Source organism: Narcine bancroftii, chromosome 4 (genome assembly GCF_036971445.1).
Source record: "Narcine bancroftii isolate sNarBan1 chromosome 4, sNarBan1.hap1, whole genome shotgun sequence".
Lineage (NCBI taxonomy): Eukaryota > Metazoa > Chordata > Chondrichthyes > Torpediniformes > Narcinidae > Narcine > Narcine bancroftii.
Window position 1 is genome coordinate 270,556,155 of NC_091472.1, and position 27,749 is coordinate 270,583,903.

The window sequence follows — 27,749 nt, forward strand, 5'->3', positions numbered from 1 at the left end:
TTATATTGTACTTATCTCTCATTTGTTCAAAGGATAAGAATCTACTTCCTGAAAAACAATTTTCTATTCTTTTAATCCTTTTTTTCCCATTCTCTAAAGGAAAGGTTATCTATTGTAAAAGGAGTAGCTTATTTTGCGTCAATATTAGTTTTGGTAATTGATAATTTGTTTTATTTCTTTCTACATGAATCTTCTTCCAAATATTGAGGAGATGATGTAATACTGGAGAAGTTCTATGTTGTACCAATTTTTCGTCCCATTTATATAATATGTGTTCAGGTATCTTTTCCCCTATTTTATCTAATTCTAATCTCGTCCAGTCTGGTTTTTCCCTTGTTTGATAAAAATCTGATAGGTATCTTAATTGTGCGGCTCTATAATAATTTTTGAAGTTTGGCAATTGTAAGTTCTTGAAGATGGAATGTACAATTATTTAGATAGACAGGGACTGTATAGGAATAGTCAGCATGGTTTTGTGGATGGTAGATTACGTTTAACAAATCGTATAATTTTTCGAGGTGGTGACTAAGAAGGTTGAAGGGAAGGTTGTGGATGTTCTCTATGTGGACTTTTGTAAGGCCTTTGACAAGGTTCTACATAAGGGATTAGTTAGGAAGGTTCAACCATTGGCTATTAATGTTGAAGTAATGAAATGGATTGCCAACTCTTCTGAAGAAATAATTGTCGACTTGCATAAGAAATGCACAATGAACAACTGTGCAACAAAGGAAGTAGTACATTTTCTTCACCAACAGAGACCTGTCTGCCAGAGGTTTCATTGCTGGAAATATTTCTTTTGCCATTACATAAGAAGCTCTGCTTCTTTTATAAATGAATGTGAATACCTCTTTATATATATATAAAAAAAAATTGAAACTGCTGCAAATGTTATTTAGCCCCAAAGCATAGTTTTTTGTATATGTATGGGCTTTTGTTTCAAAATCCTTCTGCCTAACTTGATCTGTTCAATCACATTCTCATCTTTGTTTTTTTTAATTTTAATTTTTCACACTATAAACCATACTGACCAAAATACATAGACATTTTTCCTCTTGAATATACAATCATTTTCTCCCCTTTTCCCCCCTCCCTCACCCCCCTTCCCATTTATTTAAAGTTCAATCTATAAGATGCATTAAACCTGTTAAACAATGTCATCACTTAATAAAAATAAACAGAAATTTGTCTTTTACTTTTTTTATACTGAGTCGGTTCATTTCGTTGTCTTCTCCTTCTGTCATTTTAGGTGGTGGAGGTCTGTGGTAGGATTTCTCTATTGTATTTCATGTATGGTTCCCATATTTGTTCAAATGAAGCACTTTTATTTATTGAACCTATTATTCCATCTTGCCCAACTCATTTAGTCAAAAACATGTCTAGTTTCTATTCCCTTAAATGTGGTTTAGTCACATTTCCAGATCTCACTGTAACATCAGACTGGAATACTGTTCACTTTTTTGGAAATGGAGCAGTGCTCACAATATTCAACATAATTTGGAACCTTCTCTGCTCTATGAATTCTATCGATCTATGCAGAATCATCCTGGATGCAAAGACTGTCCCAGTTTCTCTACTCGCCGAAATCCAAAGATGTTTTGTTTCATTTCCCTCTCCCTGAAACCACTTTTCCTTCCAGTTACTAATGTGAGGAGATCTTTATTTTTAGAAATTACTGTATATTTTGGCATACCCAAAAAACAACTCACAAAAATAGGCATTAACGTGCATTGGATATAATTTTGAGACCTTAAATTCAATTCAAAATCCAATCTGTGCTGATCCAGAGTACGTCAACCCTGGGAAAAACAAAAATCTTGACTGCAACAGATTTTCATTGAAGACAACACAATTAGCACCCTTCAAAATCACTCTTGCTATGATCATCTGAAGCAAAGATGGCAGCAAGCACATCCATACTCACTGTTTAAACAGTCATCATATGGTTCCCAGTCTTTATTTGATGAGGCAGTTTCAGCTTTGTCATCAGTGTTCCACAATAAATTGTCTTCTATGCCATCAATTGCACAAGAGAATTTGTACTATTAACAAGTTTATCATAGTCTCATGCCTTGAGCACAAAGTTACACAGGCATATCAAGTGATGCAGTATGCATTTCCCTGCTTTTTGTAAATGATTTTTCTGCACTCAACATCCATGTGTTCCATTCCTTGCACACATGGTCTTTGAATGGATTGTTGAAGCAGATATAGAGGTTGCAATCTAGATGTCAAACTAGATAACTGCCCTGCAAGTATTATGTAGAGCTGATCTACTTTTCTCAGTTAAATGGCTATAAAACCTAGCTCAGACCAGTAAACTCTATTCTTTGCTTAAATTCCCTGACTGCCTGTACCACATTTTATCTTTCCATAGTTTTACACCATTTTCATGAAAATGCACAAAAATACCCGAGTAAATTTCATCTTTGGTTTAATTTTGCGCTTGAAGATTACCATTGGTCTTAACTTTGTCCTGTTGGCCATGCACAATAACACCACAGTACAACTGGTCCTTTTGTGGCCTGTACTTCTGGTTTGCACAGTTTAACATCTTTCCATTCCACTGTTGCCTATCATGTCAAAATTCATGGAAGTTGCATCCTTGTTTCCTATATTTGCAATGCAAACTGGTGTTTCTACTGGTTACTTGTAATAAATTGGTGAAAAACTTTATGATTAAGATCTTTTGGTAGTTTCTGTGCAATTTTATATTTTGGCATAATACCAAATTTTTCCTGTTCATGAAACAGCCTACTGTAGCTTCAAAATCATCACTGAAGTCTGAGTGCGACTTGGTCCACTGCAGTGCAAATGTTCCTATTTAATTTTGGGTGACTATGTAGCAATCTTACCTCTGTTCAAGTACCCATTATACAAAGTGTTTTTTTTCCAACTCTAGCCAATGAGTGATTCCATTTCTCAAATAACATTGTCTTTTTGGTATTTTTTCTTAGTCTCTTGTTTCTTCCTCCAATTGCTTACCAGCTTCTCATGTACATCAAATTTTCTTGAAGCAGTACAGTTCTTGCTTTTCTTGGCTATTTCTATCACTTTCAACTTCAAGCTTGTTTCATATTTTTGTCACATGCTGAAATGTGCCAATGGACCCTCCATGATAGCAATCACTTCCAGCCAATGGCCAGCAGATCAATCTGAGCGAGCTATGGGGTTGATGGTCAACAGCCCATCTCTGGCATTGAGAGGTTTGGGGGTTGACTTGTATGGGTCAATGGGGCACCTCAGGCAGCTAGAAAATTGAGGTTGACTTGTACACTGGATATACCATATGCCTTAAATTGAGTCCAAAAAAGGGGGGGGGGGTGGTGTCAATTTGTATGCTGAATATACAATATCTTTTCACCTCTTCTTGCTTCTTGAACTTAAGAATTCATAAATTCTATGAATTTATGTGCATTTTTGTGCTTTGACTGCTAGCAAACCTTTGACCAATATCAGAAATGAAGTTGTATTTTGCAATCAATTTCCATGGTTTTTGTAACTGTTGACCATTTCAACCTACACCGATATTGCTCTTCCCAGTTAGGTGAGAATTTTGTTGCCTAATTTCTTTCTCTCATTAAAATGTCTTCCTTTCCTGCACTCATTAACTCTGGTCAAAGTCTAACTTAGACATTCACATGTCATTGTGAAAAAAGCACTTCAGTGCCTCTACTTCAAGAGTTTGCAGAGGTGTGGTGTGACATTAGAGACCTTGGCAAACTTCAAGATGTATAATGGTAAGTGTGCTGTTCGTCTGCCTCACAGCCTGGTATGGAGGAACCAATATCCCTGTGCAGGAATCCCTGCAAAAGATGATGGATATAATCCAGTATCTCACCATTGAGAAAATCTATATGGCATGCTGCTATTGGAGAGCAGCACCAATTGAGGATCCACATCACCCAGGACTTGCTCTGTTCTTGCTGCTGCCATCAGGAAAGAGCTAAAGGTGCCACAAGACTTGCACTACTAGGTTCCAGAATAGCTGCTACCCTTCCATGATCAGACTCCACAACAAACATAATCAGAAACTTGTTTAAGGACTCGTACTTCAAACATTATTACTGATTTTTTTTCCTCTGTATTGCTGTTTGTTTACTTTTTTCTTTGTTTTTTCTTTGTATTCCTATCTTTTGTTTGAGTACAGTTTGCCCTAAAGATAAGTAGGAATTCTGCCTGGCCTGCAGGAAAAAGAATCTCAGGGTTGTATGTGATGTCATGTATGTATTTTGATAATAAATCTGAATTGTCCTCTTTTTATCTGCCTACTGCACATCATTTGAAATAATATCAATATCAAAGTTAAACATTGTTAAAGTCTGCTTTGTTATTTTTCTATCAATACATTGTTTGATTTGAGTCAAGCTTTCCATTTGCAACTGTACACATCCAAAAACATAAGATATTATGAACTGAAATTCCTCTCTGCTAAATTCCAGTCTGAATTAATGACTCTCTGTAATTCAAAAGGAACAGGAGACATTCCATCTACTTCTTAATCTCCTGCTTTTCACTGTTACAACCTGTGGCATTCACACCTGTTTATAAATTGGAATTTGTAAATGGTGGGGAAAATGCATTATTATTGTCATGTAACATATCTTGAAGCTTTTTTGAATTTTTGTGGCAAGGTTAAGCAGAAATAGCTTGTCATTTTGGATCTGCAGGGAACCAACTTGTATGACTTTATTGCATAGCCATAAATTATTGATCAGAGAAACAAACTTGCTTTGTCTGACTGCTAGCAATGCTGTGATAGATCTCTTAATTGGAATTAAGAATTCCTTAAACATCCTCCATGACTTCATCCATTCCACATCTTTGTAACTGTTCCAGTCCAGTTATAATAGTTTGCTAAAAGAACAGTTTGTTATTGCATGCTAAATAACAAGATGATTAGTGAGAGTAACATTAAACAAACTGTTTACTTTACACACAGGAGAGGAAGCTTCATGCATGGCACAAACTCTGTGCCAGTCTTTTTTTCACTGCCATGACTTCAGAGTTTACACATGCTCAGAGTGCCACTGTGAATCTGGTGGCTGCAATACAATTGAAGTGGGTGCAGAGCAGCTGATGGCAGTGGCTGTCTACATCCCCTTTCTTGATCAACCTTCCATGAACCACAGTTCAGGCTAATGCTACATATTACATTGGCTGTTTTGTTACTTGAATGCAATCAACGCAGTTCAGTCTCTATACTTCTGGTTGGGTTTACAGAAGCATGTCCTAGAGTAGCCCTCTGTGGATGTGGAGGCTTGGGCTGTCTCAACCTGATAGTATGTGTTGGCCATTGTCTTATGGGTGGTCTCTGAGGTAGTCCTGCCAATCTCAGGCTCACTTTCCAAATCATGGAACAGTCTTGTCAGGATTAGCTCGGGATGGGGGTGGTTCTCTTACTGGAAGGATGTTGTCAGTTTCTTCTGTACACCCTCCCTTCTGATTGGACCAATATGACCTGGGCTCCTGGCAATTCCATTCAAATACACCCATGCAGTCGTAGCCCTGTGGAGTCTACATTCTGATGTCTTGAACTTCTGCCAATGGCTCGGCTTGTTCTGTTGTAGCATTTCTTCTGCGCCAGTCTTTAGTTCAGAAACTGGGCATTGATTACTTGTGGGTTCCTCAATGGAGGCTCCAGAAGCTGCCTTGTCACCAGTAAAGTCATCTGCATCTGTCTTGACATTAGTCTTTGTGCTGGAGTACCCAATGTGGTGTCACGAGGGACATTCCTCAGGTTAAGCAGACTAAACTTTTCCATGAGCGTTTTTGTGTTTGCAGATCTCTCAGCCAACCCATTTGACTGTGGATATTCTGGGCTTCTGGTGATGTGGGTGAAGTCCCAAGTTGCTGCAAAGTTTCAATATTTTGATGGTGAATTATCTGCCAGTATCTGATAGCAGAGTGTGAGGTGCCCCATGCACCAAAAAGTCTTTTTAGCTTGGTTATGACCACTGAGGAGGTGGCATTGTGTAACAGGTCTATTTAGAACCATACCAAGTATAAATTGATTAGTGCCAAGTATTGCTGATTTCGCCATTCAAAACTATTGGTCGACTGGGGTAGGTCTGGCATTGCAGTGGCTCTTTCTGCTGATGTGGCTTAGTGCTGTTGCACACCGAGGAAGCTTGTACTTGATTGATGGTTTCAGTTATTCCTGGCCAAAAAACTCTCCCCCTTTGTTTTGTTGCCTCTGTACCTGGATGCCCTCTGTGCAGGATGCCAACGTATGCAGTGAATTCAGGATTACTGCTCTCTGGCCCTTCATTGCAATTCCTTCATCAATAAGTAGCTTGTAGGGTAGCACTTCTGGTGACAGGCTGCACTGCATGTCTGCCTAGTACCTAAGGTCCTTAAAATGGCATCTTCAGCTGTGTGTCTTAGTTCCACCAATCTGGATGAGGAAATGTGCACGACTGTCATTGTGTCAAGTGTCCTTTTCTTTGACCTATTAGACCATTCATTTTCTGGAGGTATGGGATAGCACATTGGCTAGGTGCATCTCTTTGCCGTACTTGTATGCCAAAATGATGTTGTACTTCTAAAGCCCGAGCATCATTCTTTGCAACCTCGCTGGTGCTGTGTATCTGCTTCTTTAATGTTGTGGTAAGTCTCTATGGTCACTGGTCTTCCATAGACCTAATCGTTGAACTTGGAACAGGTAAAACCACTGCCAATATATCTGCACATACTGGTTTTTGTGTCCGTGATTTACCTTGATGCATAGGCCACAGGTGTCCCATTTTGTAAGCATGCTGCACCTAGGCCATACCATGATGTGTCACCGGTTAGCAGCACTGGTCTTCGTACATTGTAGTACAACAAAACCAATGGGGATAACATGCCTCATTAAGGCATCACATGCATTCTGTTGCTGCTCGTGCCATGTCTACTCCACCTATTTAGTATCAGTTGTTGTAGTTGAACTGTGAGTTCGGGATGAACTTGCCCAGTGTGATGTGACTGTTTCTCCTCAGAGACAAGTGAGGAGTACAAATGTTTTTAATAGCTTACAATCAATGTTCAGTTGACACAATAGTCCTCGGTGAATCTGAGGTAAGGTGGCAAACCCAGGGTTTGTATTGTTCTAGGTGAGGGTGGAACCAAGGAGGAGCCAGCCATCTGAGCAACACATAAACAGTGAATTCCAGTTCACTGCATTCACCCCCTCCTTCAGAATTGAGCCTCTGGGTGAAAATAGAGGCCATTCATTCAAAATAAAACTATTACTTTACAAATATTTACAAGTTAAGTCTGTCAAGGGTTAACTCTGGTCAAACATTGGAGGACTTGGGGATTCCTGGACCCACTGTGGTTCAGGGATGGTGGTTCTCAAGGGCTTTGGCTCGTGGAGTGGATTGGTCCACTTCCTGAGCAATGTCCTCTGGGACCCTGAGTGGGGTACTTGAAGTTCTTGGCACACTTGAGGTATTGGATCCTCAGTTCCGGCAGGTGCCAGATCTGATTGAGACAGTGTCCTTCTGCTGTCAGGGTATGCCACAAAGGCATATGTTGGGTTGGCAAGCAGCAGGTGCACCATCTTGGTCAGGGGGTCTGTCTTCTCCTCCAGGTGTGGCTTCTCAGCAAGACTGGCTCTGGTGCCATTAGCCAAGCTGGGAGAGTAGTCCTAGATATGGCTTTCCTCTGAAACATAAACACAAGCTCAAGAGTTGCGTTGGTTGCTGTGCAGACGATTGACCTTATGGTGTGCAACACTGTGATTAGGACTTATTTCCAGTGTGAGTCTGGAGGGCCTTTGGACTGGAGAGCCAATTTTCTGGCCTTCCATACAGTTGCATTCTCTTTTTGAACTTGTCTGTTTTCCCCCTGTGATTGTAGCTTGGTTCTCCTGCTTGAGGAAATGCCCTTTATGAGCAGCTACTGGTGTAGCTTTTCACTCATAAATGAAGAGTCCCAATTGCTATAGATACAGCTGGGATACCCCAACAGGGTGAAAATGGAGAGCCTGATGACCATGGTGGTGGTCATGTCTGAGCAGGGGATGGCTAATGGAAAATGTGAGTACTTGTCGATGACCTTTTCTTGCTCAAAGTAATTTGTCTGTAGTTGGCTTATTTCTGCAGTGTCTTCTGGCCCATTTGGTGTGTTCCACAGTCCAGATATTAGTAAGACATAACACTGTTAAACAAGCATAATTACCCTTTAACTGTTCCATGAAACTATTTCAGTCTTCCCTATTCCTCTTTCCATGAATCTTCGCTGCAACTTAAACTCTTTCCAGTTCTAATGAAGTTTCTTCAAATTGAAATGTCTTTTCTTTCTCCTTCCATTGTTGTTTGAAGTGCTGAGAGTTTCTAAAACTTCCTGTTTTTAATGCTGGATCAAGGAGTGAAATTTTGAAATCTTTTAAGGCACTCAAACAATTTCAGTTTCAGACCATTGAAGAGGGTTGAAACTAAATAATTAAAGCATAAGATTAAAAAAAATACTTATTTGAAGGAAAAGTTATTTTTCTAAGTTATAAGTTTAAAGTAACTTATTTTGATCTTGATGATCTTGAAGGAAATGGTAATACCCAAAAACAATTTATAAAAAAAAAAAAATGAAGTCACCAACATTTTCAAGTAAGCTATTCTGTAAATTAATTTAATATTGTAAAGATAAAAATTAAATATCTTGTCTTCATGAAAATCCTGGAGTTTCAAAATTCTGGAATGGGAATGGTGAAGTGAGCTGTGTTTAAGGAGTCAGCTGCTGCCATAGACTCATTTCCATGACCAGAGCTGGTATTGACTTGTTAGGTATGAGCACTACTGTGTGAAGAATTCAGAAACAAAGTCGGTAGACTGTAAAACAGGCTTTAATCAGCTTAACCTTGTACACACACAAGGTCTCTGTACCTTCCTGACTCCCAAAGGGGGCCTGGCTTGAGTCTTTGTACAGGCTGGTGATTGACATTGGGCAGGTGAGGCCAGCCTCCCAGGTTGCTTATCTGCAGGTACAGTGGTTGCTCCCTGTAGTAGGCCGGTAGAAGTGTGACCAGGAGTGTGCTTGTATCACCACATTGGGACTATTTAAAATGAAGGTTGATGGGTTCTTAATTTAGTAAGGGTATCAGAGGTTATGGGGAAGAGTGCAAGAGAATGCCACTGAAAGCCATAATTTGAAGGTAGAGCAGACTTGATAGGCCAAATGGCTTTATTCTGTTCTGTCATCTTCTGGGCACTGAACACGCAGCTGGATATGGCCTTAATTATTTTTCATTTTGCAGGGAGGCATGTGAAAGACCTCTCCTTTAAATGGTAAATGTAATGTGACTATGTGAACAGAGAACATTCCAAATAATGCTAAATTCACACTAACTCTCTAGTCACACATCCCCAATTCATTTTCAACCACACAAAATGAAGTGGAGCACTTCTGGGAACATAATCTTTCAGCAGTCCTTAATTGCCACTGACAATGCTGCTGGAGGGGAATCTAAGGCACTGACCTTGGATCAAATACAAGGATTAGCAGAATAGAAATTTATAAAATGCCTGTTGTATGTATCAGTCTGAATATATGCCTTCAATCCCATCAAATGGAATGTTTCTCCCCCCCCCCCCCATATAGATCTTTTCCAGTTTGAGCATTCTGCTGAACAATAGCTAATCATATTTCCATCCATTCTGACAACAAATAAAGATCTCTGCAGCTTAAGACTACCAAATCAGTTGAAGTGCAATTCCCCTATTGGTGGATATTTGCCACAAATCAAAGTATCATTTAACCTAGTCCTGCTGTGTTATAACAGGTTTGCTTTGAAAGCAATACTGAAGAAACTCCTAGTCTCCAGTAAACCAGATTTGAATAATCTGCATCATTCTTTTTTCACTAAGATATTTGAAGATAAGTTGGAGAAAAATGTGCAATGCCAACTTCTTATCCAATAGTTTGCATTCACATCAGTCAATGTCCATGGATAATTTATTGCAGCTGTTGTGAGGGATGAAGTCAAAATGTGAAAGGAATAGAAATGCTAGAGGAAAAAAAATTGAAAAATTACAATGTTCATTCAATATCAGTAACTGATTTCAGAGTTCAGATTTATTGTCAGTACATGCATGACATCACATCCAACCCTGAGATTCTTTTTTTCCTGCAGGCAAGGCAAAATAACTACTTATTGATGGTGCAAAAAAAAACTGCCCATAATATACACATTTAAACAAATAAAAAATGTAAACAACTGACCACAATACAGAGGGGGAAAAAAAAACAATAGCAAAACTAAGAGTTCTTGAATAAGTCTGAGTTTGTTGTTGAGTCTGATGGTAGAGGGATGACAGCTGTTTTTAAACTTGGTGGTGTGAATCTGATGGCACCTATACCTCTTTCCTGATGATCGTAGTGAGAACAGAGCATGTGTTGGATGGGTGGGTCTTTGATGATTGCTGTTATTCTCCAACGACAGCCTTCTGCATTGATATTCTCAAATGGTGGAGAGGATTTTGCCTGTGATGTCCTGGGCTATGTCTATCTTTTCCAGGGCTTTGTGCTCTGGGGATTTGTCAAGTCACCTTTATCGTTCATACCATGCTCACACAGTAAACACGGCAATGTTTCTCCAGGACCAAAGAGTATATTTACATAAATATAAATTAGAAGTTATTTGAAATAGTAAAATATGAAGATGTATGCAGTAAAAGTCCACGGTTCATTATCCACATATGTTTGGCGAATTCAAGAGCCGGATGGCGTGGGGTGGGGGGGGGAAATCCATTGCCCAATCTGGACGCAAGGGCCTGAGTGCTACAGTCTGTTTGCGACTGCACCTCATCTGTCTACTGCCTCCACATTCTTACTAATATGGCCCACCACGGTTGTGTCATCAATGGTGTCCCCATACCAGATTGTAAATGCTCCAATGACTGCATCTGCTATTCAGTAAGCAATTATTCATCAAAGCAATATGAACAAGACTTTCATACTTTATTCTTCAACATGGTTTTTGATTATTTCTTGCTTCTCAAGAACAATGAAATTACAAGCAGCAATTGCTTTCAATTATAAAGCATAAAAAGGCCCATGAATTATTAACTTTAGTTTCCATTACCTCCAAATTATAAAATGTACGAAGAATGAGGATCTGAAATTGAAAACATTAATCTCAGCTTTTTGTAAATGTTAAAATAATTTTTAATTATGCATAAAAATACTTCTTTCTACTCAATGCAGGATATTTACTGACAATGTGATTAAAATTCCTTTACAAACATGAGTTGAAACATCAATTTATAATTTAAGCAGAGCATTGCACTAGCCCAGCCATTGGATCGGAAATGATAAATGATATTACATTTAAAAAAAATATATGCAGTACCTTTCGTGTCCAATAAGGTTTGGGACTCTATTTTCAAACTGATTAACAATACATCTTTGTGTGCTTGCATCTGACTGTTGCATTTCAAAGTTGCAACATGTGCCCACTTGTCTAAAACCGCACTATCTCATTTTTACTCTGATATAAATCTTCGTTGTGATGAATGCAAATTGGCAATGGTTCTCTAATTCATATGTTCTGCACGAGCCCCAGCTTGGAAAAATACTGGAGAGAAGTTTTTCAAACATTATTGGTGATTCTCAACTGAAAATTAGAACCAAATCCTTTAGTTGCTCTGTTTGGAACTCTTGGAGAAGATGTTTTATTAACTCCAATTAAATGTCATATTTTATCTTTTACTTTGCTGGCCAGATGTGCTATTTTGATTGTGGAAAGATAATACCCCAATTATTCATGCACAGTAGCTAAGGGACAAAGTTAGATATGCAATTAATGATTTAAACTTTGGATTCCAAATGTTATGAGGCCCATTCATAATCTCTAGGTTCCGTGTTAATACTGAATTTTGGCACTGTTGTCCCACTTCAGAGTGAGCAACTTTGTTTCATCAACACTAACTTTCAACCTTGTTTAGGGTCAGGGGTTTGGAAAATTTATATTATGTCTTTTTATTATTATTGCTGTGGTTTGGGAATTCATGTGTGATTATTCTTGCAGTACTTTGTCTTTTTTTTTTCTGTAGCGCATCCCATCATGGTATTGTACAAACTTATTATGACTGAAAATTAATAAAAATATTTTAAAAATATAAACATATGCAGCCCTTAGAACAGTGGTTCTGAACCTTTTACTTTCCACTCACATACCACCATAAACCCTTACTAATCCCAGAGAACTGATGGCATCTCTTCTCTTTCTCTTTGGCTTGGCTTCGCGGACGAAGATTTATGGAGGGGGTAAAAAGTCCACGTCAGCTGCAGGCTCGTTTGTGGCTGACCAGTCCGATGCGGGACAGGCAGACACGATTGCAGCGGTTGCAAGGGAAAATTGGTTGGTTGGGGTTGGGTGTTGGGTTTTTCCTCCTTTGCCTTTTGTCAGTGAGGTGGGCTCTGCGGTCTTCTTCAAAGGAGGCTGCTGCCCGCCAAACTGTGAGGCGCCAAGATGCACGGTTTGAGGCGTTATCAGCCCACTGGCGGTGGTCAATGTGGCAGGCACCAAGAGATTTCTTTAGGCAGTCCTTGTACCTTTTCTTTGGTGCACCTCTGTCACGGTGGCCAGTGGAGAGCTCGCCATATAATACGATCTTGGGAAGGCGATGGTCCTCCATTCTGGAGACGTGACCCATCCAGCGCAGCTGGATCTTCAGCAGCGTGGACTCGATGCTGTCGACCTCTGCCATCTCGAGTACCTCGACGTTAGGGGTGTGAGCGCTCCAATGGATGTTGAGGATGGAGCGGAGACAACGCTGGTGGAAGCGTTCTAGGAGCCGTAGGTGGTGCCGGTAGAGGACCCATGATTCGGAGCCGAACAGGAGTGTGGGTATGACAACGGCTCTGTATACGCTTATCTTTGTGAGGTTTTTCAGTTGGTTGTTTTTCCAGACTCTTTTGTGTAGTCTTCCAAAGGCGCTATTTGCCTTGGCGAGTCTGTTGTCTATCTCATTGTCGATCCTTGCATCTGATGAAATGGTGCAGCCGAGATAGGTAAACTGGTTGACCGTTTTGAGTTTTGTGTGCCCGATGGAGATGTGGGGGGGGGGCTGGTAGTGATGGCATAGGGATTACTTAAAGTGGTATGTGAGTGGAAAGAAAAGGTTGAGAACCACTGCTTTTGAAGGTTTATTTTTCAAAAAGCTTTTGTAATTTCTTCATTATTGTTCTGCACTAATTCTGTGGGTGTTATTGATTTGATTATTATATTCCATGCCATCCTAGTAATGGGACAGTTATACTCATCATACTGCAAGAAAGTATATACCATTAGTGACGAAATTAGAGAACACCTGGTGAGTGACTGGACCCCTCAATTTGACTTGACTTTCTATTATAACTGAATATTTACAGCCCATGTTGACCCATGGAATGGAATACTTTCTCATGTTTGAATATTTCTGCACAGTTTGTTTTCTTAGTACAATGGTTTTCAACCTTTTTCTTTCACTCGTATACAACTTTAAATGCCATCGGTGCTCTGTGATTGGTAAGGGAAGGTCGAGAATCACTACTTGAGACCTAATTGTTCCTGAAATATTTTGCTTGAGAAAAATGATCATTGGTCCATTTCCTTTGAAATTATGAAACCGTGAACGTAACAGATCAATTAGATCTGATTTAAAGTGGTGGCTTTCAAACTTTCAATCCACATACCACCTTAAGCATCCCTTAGTAGTCACAGAGCATCTATGGCATAGGGAATACTTAATGTGAGTGGAAAGGAAAAGTTTGAGAACCACTGTTTTGGCAGTAGCTTAAAGACTGGGAAAACATTTTACCAAACCAATTCTTTTTCCATCTGACATCAAGTTGCCAAGACGATTAACAAAAAATTAGACATACACCACAGTAACAGACCCTTCTGGTCTATGATCCTGTGCTGCCAAATTAACCTACAACTCCTCGCATGATTACAAGGGTGGGAAGAAAACCGAGGGCCTGGCAGAAACCAATGCCGACACAGAATGTACAAACTCCTTACAGAAAGTGCCGGATTCCAACATGGGTTGCTGGCACTGTTATAGTTGCACTAAACCACTATGCTGTCGGCCCAACTTCTGGAATGGGATCAAGACTCTAAGTTGGCATTGGTTCTCACAGTTAGTGTAGCATCATCTTGATTTTGAATACTTAACTCTGAGGAGATTATATTATCTGGGGCAAAATTTGAAGAAGTATGGTTTAATAAGTCGATGGCTACACAGTCAGTTGACAAGGTACCTCATGTCCAGCAGTTGAAGTATTAAGCATAATCCTGGTTGCCACACAATAAGAAGGATGTGATTACACTGGTCAGGGTACAGATAAGATTTGCCAGTGTTTTGCCTGGAATATTTTAGTGATGAGACCTGGATAGGTTGGGTTTGTTCATGTTGGAATGAGCAGATGAGACTGAAAGGGGACCCCCAGGTACATAAAATTTTGAGGATATAAACAGTATTTAGGGGTGGCTAACTTTTTAAATTTAGACATGCAGCACAGTTACAGGCCATTTTGGCCCATGTGTCCATGCTGCCCAATTAACCTACACCCCTGGTATGTAGTCATGGGCTGAAATCGCCGGTTACCACATGCTAGAGGTGTCTGTTCCAAATCTTTTGTTTGCTGGACTAGAGGTTCCTGCAAACTTTATCTTTCTTTGGCGATATTCTTAAAATATTTAAGTATTATTTTTCTTCGCATGAGATTTTTAAAACTTAGTTTAAATAACTCTTTTCAAATTCCCTAGAGGGTTGAGTTCCTGCTTCCTGTTTCTACCACATAACATTGCACCCCCCCTTATTGAGTTTATTGTTTAAGACTAATGTTGGAGGGGTGGAAGGTGTTCCTGAACCTGATGGTGTGAGTCTTGTAAAACCTAAGCCTCTTGATGACAGCAGCAAGAACAGAGCACATCCAGAGTAGTGTGGATACTTGATGGTTGCTGCTGCTCTTTGATGTCAGCGTTCCATGTGCATTTTCTTGATGGTGGGGAGAGTTTTGCCTGTGATGTACCAGGCTAAGGACACCATTTTGTACAGAGCTTTTTGTTCAGAGGTATTGATGCCCCCATACCAAGCCATGTTGCAGGTGGTAAGCACATTTGCCATTACACATCTATAGACGTTTGCCAAAGTTTTCAATGTCATACCGAACTTGCGCAAACACTTGAAGTAGAGATATTAACATGCTTTCTTTTTGTATTGGGTCCAGGAGAGTACTTCCTACATAGTGACTCTGAGGAATTTAAATGTGCTTATCCTCTCCAACTCTGATTCCCCTAATGAAGACTGGACTGGACACCACTGCTTTTCCCCTCCTAAAATCCACAATCAGCTCCTTGCAAGGTGGTGGTTGTTGTAACACCATTCAGCCAGTTTTCCATCTTCCTCCTATATGCAGACTCATTGCCCCTTGTACAACCCACTACCATGGTATTATCAGGAAATTTCTAGATGGTGTTGTCATACCAAGCCAAACAGTCATAGCTGTACAGCAAGTAGAGCATGGGGCTAAGAATATAGCTGTTTGGTGCTCCGGTACTGATGGAGATGTACTTACTAATCCTCATTGATTGTAGTTTGAAGGTGAGTAAATCCAGGATCCAATTACACAGTGGAGGCCCAGAGAGCACCATGATATATGCATATTTACTGTTCAGTTTGGATAAAGGCAATGACTATGATTTGCAGTGCATCAAAGTGGGCCATCTCTTGTTTACTGACCACATCATGCATCTCTGTGTCTTTGTTTTTAATGATCAATGCTTTTTTAAACATTTTATTTTCCTAAACTTTTGCATAAGGCTTTTTTAGTTTGTAGATGATACAAACTGAAGAATGCAGATATCCTGAGGAAACTAATGTTTAACCTGGTTCTAAAATAAACAAAACACAAAATAACATATTGAACAAAATAATATAAATGAAATATGACACTATTAGGATCAGATGATTTCTATCCCAATGTTCAATGAAATGGATGACAACATTTCAGATGCTTTAATTATAATCTTACAAAGTATTCTTCCTGCAAAAATCAATAGATTGGAAAACCTCACACATGATTCTACCTATTAAGATAAAAGTAGTTGAGTCCATAACAAAACATGAAGTAACTAAACTCTTTGTAAATTCTCAGCTTATCAGAAGGAGCTGTCATGGAATTACAGAAATGGAAAAGTCACAGAATGATTTTTTTTTAAATATACTAGAATACTGGCTAAAATCCTTTTTAAAATGTATGCAATTGTTTACAGGTTCTCAATATGGTGACCAGTCTATTTTCAATGTCCTACCTTCTGCATTGTAATAGCTGGGTGATTTGAGGTCCTTGAAGTACTGTGTTAATATGTATTAAAAACTTGAATAATGGTGATGGGCTCAAGGAAAGATAAAAATGCTAATGGAATCATTACTAGAAAAGAAAAAAACATCAGATTTTTTTAACAGATCAATTGTCTAGCTTTAGTGTAAGGATGTTGCTCTTTTCATGGAGACATACAATGGATTAGTAGAGACATCTTTAGTATTGCTAATACTCTGAGCAAACATCTTTGACAAAGAAAGCCTCATTGTAAACTGGTGTTCTCATAAAAATTGATTCTCTGAAGAAGCATTGTAGAGAATGCAATCTTAATGATTATGAGAGAGGTACTTGGAGAATGACACATTTCTAATTTAAAAATTTCTGAAAACCATCCTGATATTAGGAAGAACAGGAGAAAACTTGATCACACAGTATTGCTATCAGAAATCTTCAGATTCCATGGGAAGAAAGGTGAGCAAGGCAAGTGGGCTGCAAAATCAGAAATCCTGAATATCAGCCACTTTTAAAGGATTGAAGAATTGATCTGCAATTAAAAATAAACCCTCCAGAGAATCAGAATTATGAATAGATCTTGAAATTCAGTATCTTGTAGCAGCATCATAGAGCAAACATGCATATTATAACCATCTTATGACATGACTATATATAAAAAAATAATAATAATAATTGTAAGAATAAATCCATAAAAAGTAAGGCAGTATCTTTGGGTCATTGATCATTCAGGAATTTGTTGTCAGTGGGGAAGAAGCTGTCCTTGTGTTGCTGAGTCCTCATCTTTAGGCTCCTTTACCTTTTCCTCGATGGTATCTCTGTGTCTGGGTGGTGGGAGTCTTTGAGGATAGAGGTTTTTTTAGACACTGCCTCATATAGATGTCCTTGATGGAGTGAAGTCTGGTGCCTGTGATGTCACAGACTGAGTTAGCAACCCTCTGGAGTTTATTCTTGTCCTGAGAATTGGTGCCTCCATACCAGTCAGTGATATAACCAGCCAGAATGCACTCCACGGTACAGCTGTAGAAGTTTGAGTGTTCAGTGAGCTACTGAACTGCCTCAGACACTTCACGAAGTATAGCCCCTGGTGAGCCTTCTTTGTGATTACATCAATGTGGAGGCTCCAGGACAGATCCTCAGAGATGCTGACACCCAGGAATTTGAAGTTCTTGTCCTTCTCCATTACTGAACCCTTATAGAGGACTGGGTCTTGTTTCCCTGACATCCTGCTGAAGTCCACAATCATTTCTTTGGTTTTGATGGCGTTGAGTGCAAGGTTGTTGTGATTACACCATTCAACAAGTTGATCTATCTCCCTCCCGTATGCTTCGTCATTGCTGTTTGTGACGCTGCCAACAACTCGCATACTAATACAAGATGAAACAGACACCACAATGTATGAGTTCTTAGACCACCCATGGATAAAATAAAAGGTTATTTACTTTAAAGTTGTTGTAAGAAGCCCATGAGGCATGCCATGAGGTTTTCAAGTCTCCATTACATCCAGCACCCTCTTCGTCTGTCTGAGCTTCCTGCTGACAGCCAAGTATAATCAAACAGAAACTACAATCACTATCATTACATCTTCCTTAAAACAAAAGTAACTTACTTTTAACTAACCTGTTTTCTTTGTATAACTCTGTAATTTTAACTTTAACACCAAAAACTTACAATTTCATTATTATCAACATTGTTAAAATTTTTAAACTTGTTTTGTGTGTTCACATTTACATACACTAAAATTTGAGGAACAAATAATAGTACTACTTCATTCTATAACAGGAGTCTTTAAATTTACTCTGTCTCTTGGGAGGATTCATGTGTCTTGACGATCTCCTGATTAATTGTCCTTGATTCTGAATTGTTGCCTCAGACGACGTCTTCTCAGATGTGCATTCAGGTTGTTAAACAGTATCCATCTTTCCATCTACTGTGTCTGGTCCCATTTGAATATCTTGACTATTTCATCACAGAACACCTTCATCTGTCTAAATGTTGTATGATCTTGGTTGGATTCCCGAAGGACAGTTCCCTTCTGAGTCTAAGTTTGTTTTGCCTTTTAGCCTTGGTCACTAATGTAGGGTTTTTTGTTCCTCTGTCAAAGTAATACTTTTGCTTTTCTTTCTGTTGTTCTTTGAACTTTCTCCCCCTCTTTTGTTTTTAGGAGGTTCTCCTCGATGGGTAGGTTTGATCTTAGCCTTCGTCCCATAAGGAGTTGTGTTGGTGACATACCACATGCAAGCAGCATTGTGCAGTATACTAGCACGATCTGGTAGAAATCTGTTTCACTGTCTTTTGCCTTGTACATTAGTCTTTTAACTGTCTATTGATTTTTTTCACTGGACTGTGGAAAATGAGGATTTCGTGTGGTATGTACAAAGTCCCACACTTTGGCAAACTGTTGGAACTTTAAATTGCAAAACTGAAGGTCCATTGTCTGTGACGACCTTGCTTGCCATGCCATGTCTGGAAAATATAGCTTTCATCTGCAGTGGTGGTGTTCAATTTACACACTTCTGGATACTGGGAGTAATAGTCTGAGACTATAAGAGTCCTTTCCTTGACATTCTGGTAAGGTCATTATGGTGCTGGGTGTTTCTTTAGTGGTTCTGCAGGATTGCATGCTTGATATTTCTGGCATATTGTACAGTTTGGCATTTCATTCATTATATCATTGTTGATTCTTGGCCAGTACATCACCTCTTGTGTTCTTTTTCTTACACTTTGATTCCAAGATGTGCTCCATGGATCCTTTTTAGCATCTCTTTTCTCAGACTCTTTCGGATAAGGATTTTAATTCCTTTGTAGATGATGTCTTGAGCCATTGATAATTCTGTCCTGCTGTTCCAGTTCTCTGCAATGTCAAGTAAGCATTCCTGCTTCATGTTGGTCCATCCATCCAAGATGTTTTTTTCCCTCAGTGTTTCATCTTTGTTTTTCTCAGACTTTGAGCTCCATTTTTACATCTTATATGGGCAGTGCAGTTGTGATCATGTCCACGAAGGCATTCACGTCTTCATCCATTTTGGTGTTTGCGGGCTCTCTCATGTCAACAGCTCTAGACAATGTCTTCTGTGTACATTAGATTACCCGGAGTGGACGCCACATTCCATGTATAGTGTTGCAGCCTAATCATCATTCTTTGTATTCTACATGGACATCCATTTAATGGCTTTTGAAACAATACAATCAAGGGTTTATGGTCACTCTCTTCACTGATTGCTTGTCCTGGCACAAATTGATGAAATCTTTCACAGGTATATTGATGCTGAGCAGCTCCTTTTCAATTTTAGTGTATCTCATCTCTGTGTCTGTCATTGAGCATGATGCAATGGGTTGCCAGTCATATTTTTGCAGAAGAACTGCACTGAGCCCACTATGTGATGCGTCCAATGATATCTTGATGGGTCTTGCTGGGTTGTGTAACAATATTAATATTTGGGGAGAATTTGTAAGATTTAGAGTAGGTCACTCACTTTAAAACAGATCTTATTTGAAAGACTGAAGAAATACTGAAGATCTCTGGAGAATGTAAGCATCTTTCACAAGTAGGTGTTAATTGAACTGATGTCATAAAATGCTTGTCCATTGTCTTGCTGGAGTCGTGCTGTCTATCAGTACCCTTTCTGAAAAGTGGGCACAGAAAGGTCAATTTTTAACTCTTTACCTAAGATAACAACAGATGGGAGCAGAAGGAAGAATTCCTGTTTGCTGGAGAAGGTGGGGGCTTTTGCAAGACATGAGTCACATGCTCTCTTTGGAGTTTCAGTTGGAAAAGAGAGCATTGAGTTAAGTCAGTCAGTGTGTGGGACACTGACAAGTAACTGAAAAGTGCAATCCAGGAAAAACTGTTGGAAACTGATGAAAGCAAATTCCAGAGCAGTAGATGGCTGGAATTGCTATCTGTATGATCTTTCTCTTAAAATAGATGAAAGAATGGAACTCTGTGGTAGCATGAAGAAAGAAGTTACCATCTGGAAGACCCTGATGGGGCAACTTTCATCAGCAAGACCCTGAGATGACTAGTGGTGGTACCTCAGTTGTGGAAATCTTGGAGCAACAAATATCTCTCTCTGCAAACCCTACAAGAACCTTCCTGAGTGGTAAGCATTTACCTTACAAGCACCAAAGCCTGGTGAATTTTATACATGTTAAATTCTGTGCACAGTATGGTGATTGCCTGCAACCAGAGACCTTTGAAGAAGGAGAAGTGAGATTGAACTTTGAACCAAAAAACTTTTCTTAAATTTATACACACATTACATACACATGCACTTAGAATTAGAAGGGGGTTATTTGGGTTAGTTTAGTTAAGCATAGAGTCAAGTTAAAGTGTGTTTCTATTTTCATGTTTGAAGTTGATTTAAAAATAACTTTTGTTTTTAAAATCAGTTGTCTTGGTGATTGTTTATTGCTGCTGGATTTTGGGGCCCTTTGGGCTCATAACAGTTGTAAAACCTCAGAACTAGTTCCTCTGTGAGCAGTTTCTTTAATTCACTCCATGACTTTTCATGGTCATGAATCCACTCCCATTCAATGTTCTTTTCTGTAAGTCTTCTCAATGGAGCCATCTTTACTGAGAGGTTGGATATGAATTTACCCATATAGTTGACCATTCCATTAAACCTCTGTCCTTTTTGCTTTGTGGCCTTGCAATGTTCCCAATGGCAGACACCTTTCTGGGATCTGGTCTGATGCCCTCACTGCCAATAATATCTCCTACAAATGTTAGTTCTGTCACCTTGAGCTGGCATTTCTCTCCATTCAACTTCAGGTTTGCTTTCCTTGTTGCCTCCAGCACTTTCCTTAGTCTCCCATTCTGCTCCATTCTTGTTGATACCTCCATTGAGGTATCAACTGTGTCCAGGTTCTCATGGACCATATGGATAGTTTTGTGATACACTTCAGGAGCTGAGGCAATTCCAAATGGTAACCTTAGAAATCTCAATCTGCCAAATGGACTATTGAACATGCCTAGTCTTAGAATGGCTTCATCCAATTTCAACTGCCAAAATCCTAATGATGCATCTAACTTGCTGAAAAAATTTTGCATTTGCAAACAGTGGCATGATTTCTTCACGCATCAGTAGCTTAAAGTGTTCTCTCGTTATTGCTCTGTTTAGATCTCTTGATTCCAGGCAAATTCTAAGCTTTCCTTTTTGATGTCCACAATAATGAGTGAGCTCACCCACTCCATTGGCATGTCTATCTTTTTAATCCTGTTGAGGCTTTCCATTCTGTCCAACTCTGCACACGTTTATCCACTCTGATCATGAATACACTTTCATCTTGTGCCTTTCAGATCATAGGGGTGGCACATTTGGCTGGCCATAGTGGTTAGCTCAATGCCTTTACAGCACCAGCAATTGGGACCAAGGTTCAAATCCTCGACTATTTGTAAGGAGTTTGTATATCCTCCCAGTGCCTGCGAGGGTTTCCCCCAGGGGCTCTGGTTTCCTCCCATCATTCAAAACATACCAGAGTGTAGGTTATTTAAATTGGGGAGCACACTCATTGGCTGAAATGGTCTGATATTGTGCTGTATGTCTAAATTTTTTTTTTAAAGTGTGAAGATCTATTTGGATTATACAGTGACTTTAATATTCTTAAAATTGCTCAAAAGGCTTTGAAGGCCTTTATTGCAAGAAGATCAGCAGCCAAGTGTTTCAAACAGTATTGTAATAATTACCAGAAAATCTATATTTGTCTTTGAAGAAATTGAGCCACATTTGGCAGACCATACCTGCATGAATGCTTGAAAGCTGATCAGCAAATCATCCTCTGATGTGAAGAATACCAAAAGATGGACATCACACTAAATATTTTCAAGACAAATATTCAACACTGTCCTTTTGACAATAAAAGTTCACAATGATGTTCAGAGACTGGCAATTTCCCAATTTTTGGGAAACACCTTCCTGTTACAGCATAAATCTACAATGAAATTCACTATCACCTACAGTGCACCAGTATTACTTTTGGATATTTGTAAAGAGGATGTTTGAAGATCAAGACCTCAATCCTAGCCCAAGATTTGATCCATTGTGTATCATTAATCCCTGTTATACTTCAAAGAGATGATTATTCATGACCTGAATATACTTCCAACACTATCTACAAAAACCTCCAAATAATTTGGAAGGTTTAGCAACCAACTTCATTCTAATTTTCCAGGCAAACATCCACAATCATCTAAGTTTGTTGGCAGGCCACATTGTTGACATGTTTAATACATTTCTGAGGCAGACATTCAATTCTGGGCTCTGTCATGTAAGAATTTATGAGGAGGACAGATACAAGATTTAAAGATGTGCTTCTAAGCTACTTGCAAAATTGAAAACCCCTACCCTGGCTCATGGGAATCTCTCATCTATGTTCTTTTAAACCGAGGAACATTTGGATCATGCAATATTAATGTGTCAGCCACACAAAAAAGCATGAAATAAATGGTGAAAGGAATTCGGTTGATTTGAGAGTTTATTGCCATTTAAATAAGTATAATGTACAGATTCATTTAATCACTTACATGCTATGGATACCAATATACATGAGATACACTGACCACAAATAATTTCTGCAATAACTCAAGACAGGAAAAAATAACTATATAATAAATGATAAATAAATAGCAATTTGTGCAAGAAAAATGTCCACCACCTCACAATCTACTCACCCATCTGTGTGTCCCACATTGACCACATCATCCATTTCACAACCACCGAATTAGTGTGGAAGCAAATCATATTCGATTTGGAGGAACTGTCAATCAAGATCCTTTAAACAGAAATAATTACCAAATAATTTATTTGAATGATGTTGGATAAAAGATAACTATTGGACAGTTGATCACAGACATCTCCCCTGATCTCCTTAGAAATCATGGTATGGAATCTTTAATGACTGCTTAGGAGAGGTAACAGAAAGCTGATGAGATGATATTTTATTTTTCAATTTAAAATTCTCACAGCTCCTGAACACTGTTCAAAGTTTCCAGATCAGAATCACTGCTCCCATTTTAATCAGACCCAAGTTTCCATTCTAATTTTTTCCAGCCACATATGTCATTTCTTTTACCCATATCATTATCATTGCCTTTTGGCTTGCACATCAGTATTCATGTAATTTACTCAGGCCTGTCTTCCACCCTATCATTTTATTCTTCTCCCTCTCCTGCAAATTTTTTGCTCCTGTTATACTGCTGTCTTTTTCTAATTCTAAGAGAATATGATCAAACCGAAGTAATAGGCCATGTTGATCCTAGTCCAAATCTTGAGGACACCATGCTACGATTAGCGTAGTGGTGAGTGGAATGCTATCACAGTGCCAGCGACCCTGGTTAGAATCTGGCACTGTCTGTAAAGAGTTTATACCTTCTCCCTGTAACCTGTGCAGGTTTTTTTTAGATGTTCTGGTTTCCTTCCAACCTCCAAAAATGCAAGGGGTTGGTAGGTTGATTGGGTGGCATGGGGTTCATGGGCAGTAAGTACTTCTACCGTGAAGTACCGTTTATATTAAAAAAAAATTGAATTTTTTTTTTGCTACCACATAGCATATGGAAACATCTCAAAACTCTGAAGATCAGTAACCATGAGGTCATTGGCAATAGAAAATAAGGCCCTGCCCATAGAGCACCCAGATGGCCAGTTCCAATAGAAACATTTGGAGAAAAGACTGAAAATACACATTAAAATGGCAAATTTCTGTTACAACATGATTAATTGATAAAACAAGCAAAATACTTTGCAATGAAAATATGATTAGCTGAACCTTATTGTGAACACAAATTTTAAAGTAGTAACCAAAATAATATCACAGAAAACATTTCATGGTATGTAATGATAATTTAGCAAGGTTGAAAAAAATCAACTCTATTTGGCTGAGACAATTAAAGACTGTTAACCATTGGCTAAGGGTTAGGACCTTGATTAACAAATTTCAAGAGAATTCTAATAAATATCAACTTTAAAGCAAAATTTGCATTCACCAGCAAATTTTGTTTTTACTTAAAATCAACCTCCGGTCCTCTTGCATAAAGGTCACATGGATTGTGCTGGATTAGTCAGCGAGGACAATGAATAGCTGAGGGACCAGATACAAAGTTGATCTCAATGTTCATGATGCCCTGGACTCAAAAGGTACATGCAGGGGCAGTGCATGTGATGTGTTTTGACAACAGATGCATTCCTGATTTTTTTTTTTGCATTATATTGCTACAAATACTTGCCAATTTTCCGAAGATCTGCCAGTTAGTTGTCAATACGTAACAGCGTATTAATGTTGCTCTTCCTCCGGAGAGATTGACTGACCAGCTGAATATCAGTTCTCAAAATTAAACTTGAGAAATGTGGATTTTAAGTGATTGAATTAGTAATAGAAATTTAAAAACAGATTGTTCATGAACAATATAATTGTTCATAGAATCATTGCGTTCTACCTCACAGAAACATGCCCTTCATCCCAGTTTGCCCATGCTGACGAAGCTAGTTCCATTTCTCGGCATTTAGTTGATATTCCTTTAAACCCTTCATCTTCATGCCTTTTGGGGCATCACTATTATTCCTCCTTTTATGGCAGCTCACCATTCTCTGTGAAGAAGGTGCCTTTAGATCCCTTTTAAATCAATCCCCTCAAGATTTAGATTCCCCTACCCTGGGAAAAGGGCAATGAATATTATCTATGTCTCTCATTATATCATAAACCTCTATTGGGCCCCCCTTAGCATCTAAACTCCAGTTAGAAAATTCCAAATCTATCCAACCTCTCCTAATATTTCAAGCCGACTAGTAACATTCTTATGAATATTTTCTGCACACTTTTCATCTTAACTATATCTTTCCTATAGCTGGGTGAACAAAACTGTTTTCTCACCAACATCTTGTACAGTTGTAACATGATGTTCCTGCTGCTACCCTAAATGGCATGACTCAGCCATTCTCATCAGAGAGCCCTATGGCCCCCTCCATTCAGGGGCCACAGCACCTGAGGCTGGGGGGGGGGATGGTAATGGCCCTGAACTGCGGGGGGGGGGGGGGGGGGGGGGATGGGTGTGGCAGTAGTGCTGGGGGGGGGTGGGGGACAGTCATTTTGGTGTCAACCCTTTGATGGTGTCACCCAGTGCAATTTGCACCCCACTTGTGATGTCAGTGCCTTAGCCCACTTTCCTAGTTTATCTAGAACTGTTGTAAAATTTGATAATCTTTATTGTCCATTTTATCACCAATTTCCAGCATCATTCACCAACTTACTAACTAAGTTATCCAAGCTGTTAATGTAGATGACAAACAATAGTGGACCCAGCACCAATCCCTGTGGCCTGCTATTAATTACAGGTCAACAATCTGAGTTTCAACACTCAACTACCACTATCAAGCCAATTCTATCTCCAATTGGCCATCATCTTACACTAAGATCCCATGAAACCTGACCTTTCAGACCAACTTACCGCGTGGGACCTTGTCAAAGGCCTGTCGGTAAAGTCCATGTAGACAGGAAGATTGAGATGCAAATTGTTTTTTTTCTTCAGTTACAAGTTGTAGCAAAGCATTTATTAACTATCTCTATTTGCTCTTCCAGTGAGGAGGCAGTTAAGGGTCAACCACATTAATGTGTTCAGAGTAACACATTGCATCAGGATCATGTGTTTTGTTCTCTCAAAGAATTTAGTAAACCAGTTTATTTTTATGATAAATGAATAAAAATTTGAAGACTAGGTTAGAGGTACTGAGGGTAGGTTTTTCATTTTGTTTTGTCTCCAGAATTAGCATTTGAAATTAAAATCTAGAGTGAGACATAAACTCATGACCCTGAAATCAAGGTCCAAAATTCTGGTTGCTTATTCTCTTAACCACTCAATAGAACTTTGCAGTGAACTGGGAGTCACTGGTAGTGGGTTATGCTGAAGGCTGGCTCTGCCCCCATCTGCTCACATATCACTCTGGTTTCCCACCTAAATCCAGAGCCCTTACAAAGACTACTGTGAAATCCTATTCATAGTTATGCTAATAAAAGCATTTGTTCTCCCTCCAGTTGTGAGAGCTTTTATACACGCTTTAATTAGCTTCTTCCCTAAACCATGGAAGTGCTACTCAAGCCAGGTCTGCTGCTGATACACCCTGTACCCCAACACAGCTGAAGAGTTCATGTACTGGCTAGACTGCTTCCAGGCCTACCTGAACACAACGAAAACTATCTTCCACACCAATGAACTCAGGAGGTCCGCACTTATTTCGAGGGTAGGAACAAAAGGTTATTCAGTCATTGGGGACTGCACTACATATGATACTGCCATCAAGGCTTTGAAGGCTTGGTACCTGAATCGCAAAACAAGGACCAAGCGAGGCAATGTCTCGCTCTAAGTCGCCAACAGCCAGGAGAGTCCATCGATGACTACCTGGTGGATCTGCGGACGTTTGACAAGAAGTGCAGGTAGAATGCGGCCGTGCTAGTGAAGAAGAACAGATCCGGGACACTCTAGATGCACAGATCTGCTTGAGGTATATGAGGCAGTGACTGCTCGAGTTGGGAAAGAAGGACCTGGCTAGCCACGTCGAACTGGCCAAATTATTGGAAAAGGACAAACTTGAGAGCAACAACCAGGTGACCCCTTCCAAGGACTGGCTGCTCCCGCTGCCCCTGCCCTAATTGCTGCTGTTTCCTGTGCTAGAGAGTGCTTTATCTGTGGCAAGAGCCAGCATCCCCGATCTCATTGCCTGGTTAAAGACTCAGAGTGTTCTAGCTGTGGCAAGAAAGGGCATTGGATGAGGGTTTGCCACGTGAGCGGAACCCCAGGGAAGTCCGCTGACTGCAACACTCCCGGATCTGATTCCAGCCCCTAGCTATCTGCAACAAATTCACCCGAACCCACATGCTGTGCTACACGCTGACGGAGGGTGGCAGTGAGGAAACTGCATGAAAAGGCTCGGCGGCCATCTTACTGCAACTCAAATTCAAACTCGGCATCATCATTGTCAGAGGAGGAAGGGCGGCATTCTTTCCACGCCACGAAGTCGACACCATCTTACCCACGCAGGGCAACCCGGGATGGTGGGGGCCAACTGAGTGAGGAGGAAGGGCAGCATTCTTTCCACGCCACGAAGTCGACACCATCTTACCCACGAAGGGCAACCCTGGACGGTGGGGGCCAATTGAGTGAGGAGGAAGGGCGGCATTCTTTCCACGCCACGAAGTTGACACCATCTTACCCACGCAGGGCAACCCGGGACGGTGGGGGCCAATTGAGTGAGGAGGTAGGGCAGCATTCTTTCCATGCCACGAAGTCGACACCATCTTACCCATGCAGGGCATCCCTGGACGGTGGGGGCCAATTGAGTGAGGAGGAAGGGCAGCATTCTTTCCATGCCACGAAGTCGACACCATCTTACCCACGCAGGGCAACCCTGGATAGTGGGGGCCAATTGAGTGAGGAGGAAGGGCAGTATTCTTTCCATGCC

The 27,749-nt window shown here is 39.8% G+C and overlaps 2 long non-coding RNA genes across 5 annotated transcripts in view; one reads left to right on the forward strand and one right to left on the reverse strand.

The window, feature by feature from the left end:
* The window catches only part of LOC138761965 (uncharacterized), a 59,068-nt gene that overhangs the window by 25,431 nt on the left and 5,888 nt on the right, over positions 1–27,749 (forward strand). Inside the window, exon 2 of the long non-coding RNA XR_011356662.1 lies at positions 20,228–20,402. This is a non-coding gene — a long non-coding RNA (uncharacterized lncRNA). The remainder of the gene's footprint in view (positions 1–20,227; positions 20,403–27,749) is intronic.
* The window catches only part of LOC138761964 (uncharacterized), a 108,690-nt gene continuing 98,662 nt past the window's right edge, over positions 17,722–27,749 (reverse strand). For 3 of the 4 annotated variants that reach the window (XR_011356660.1, XR_011356659.1, XR_011356658.1), the window contains 2 exons: positions 22,973–23,073; positions 17,722–17,834 (listed from right to left, as the gene is read on the reverse strand). This is a non-coding gene — a long non-coding RNA (uncharacterized lncRNA). Of the gene's footprint in view, positions 17,835–22,972; positions 23,074–25,167; positions 25,279–27,749 lie in introns of those variants that run through there. The other variant, XR_011356661.1, reaches the window with a different exon arrangement.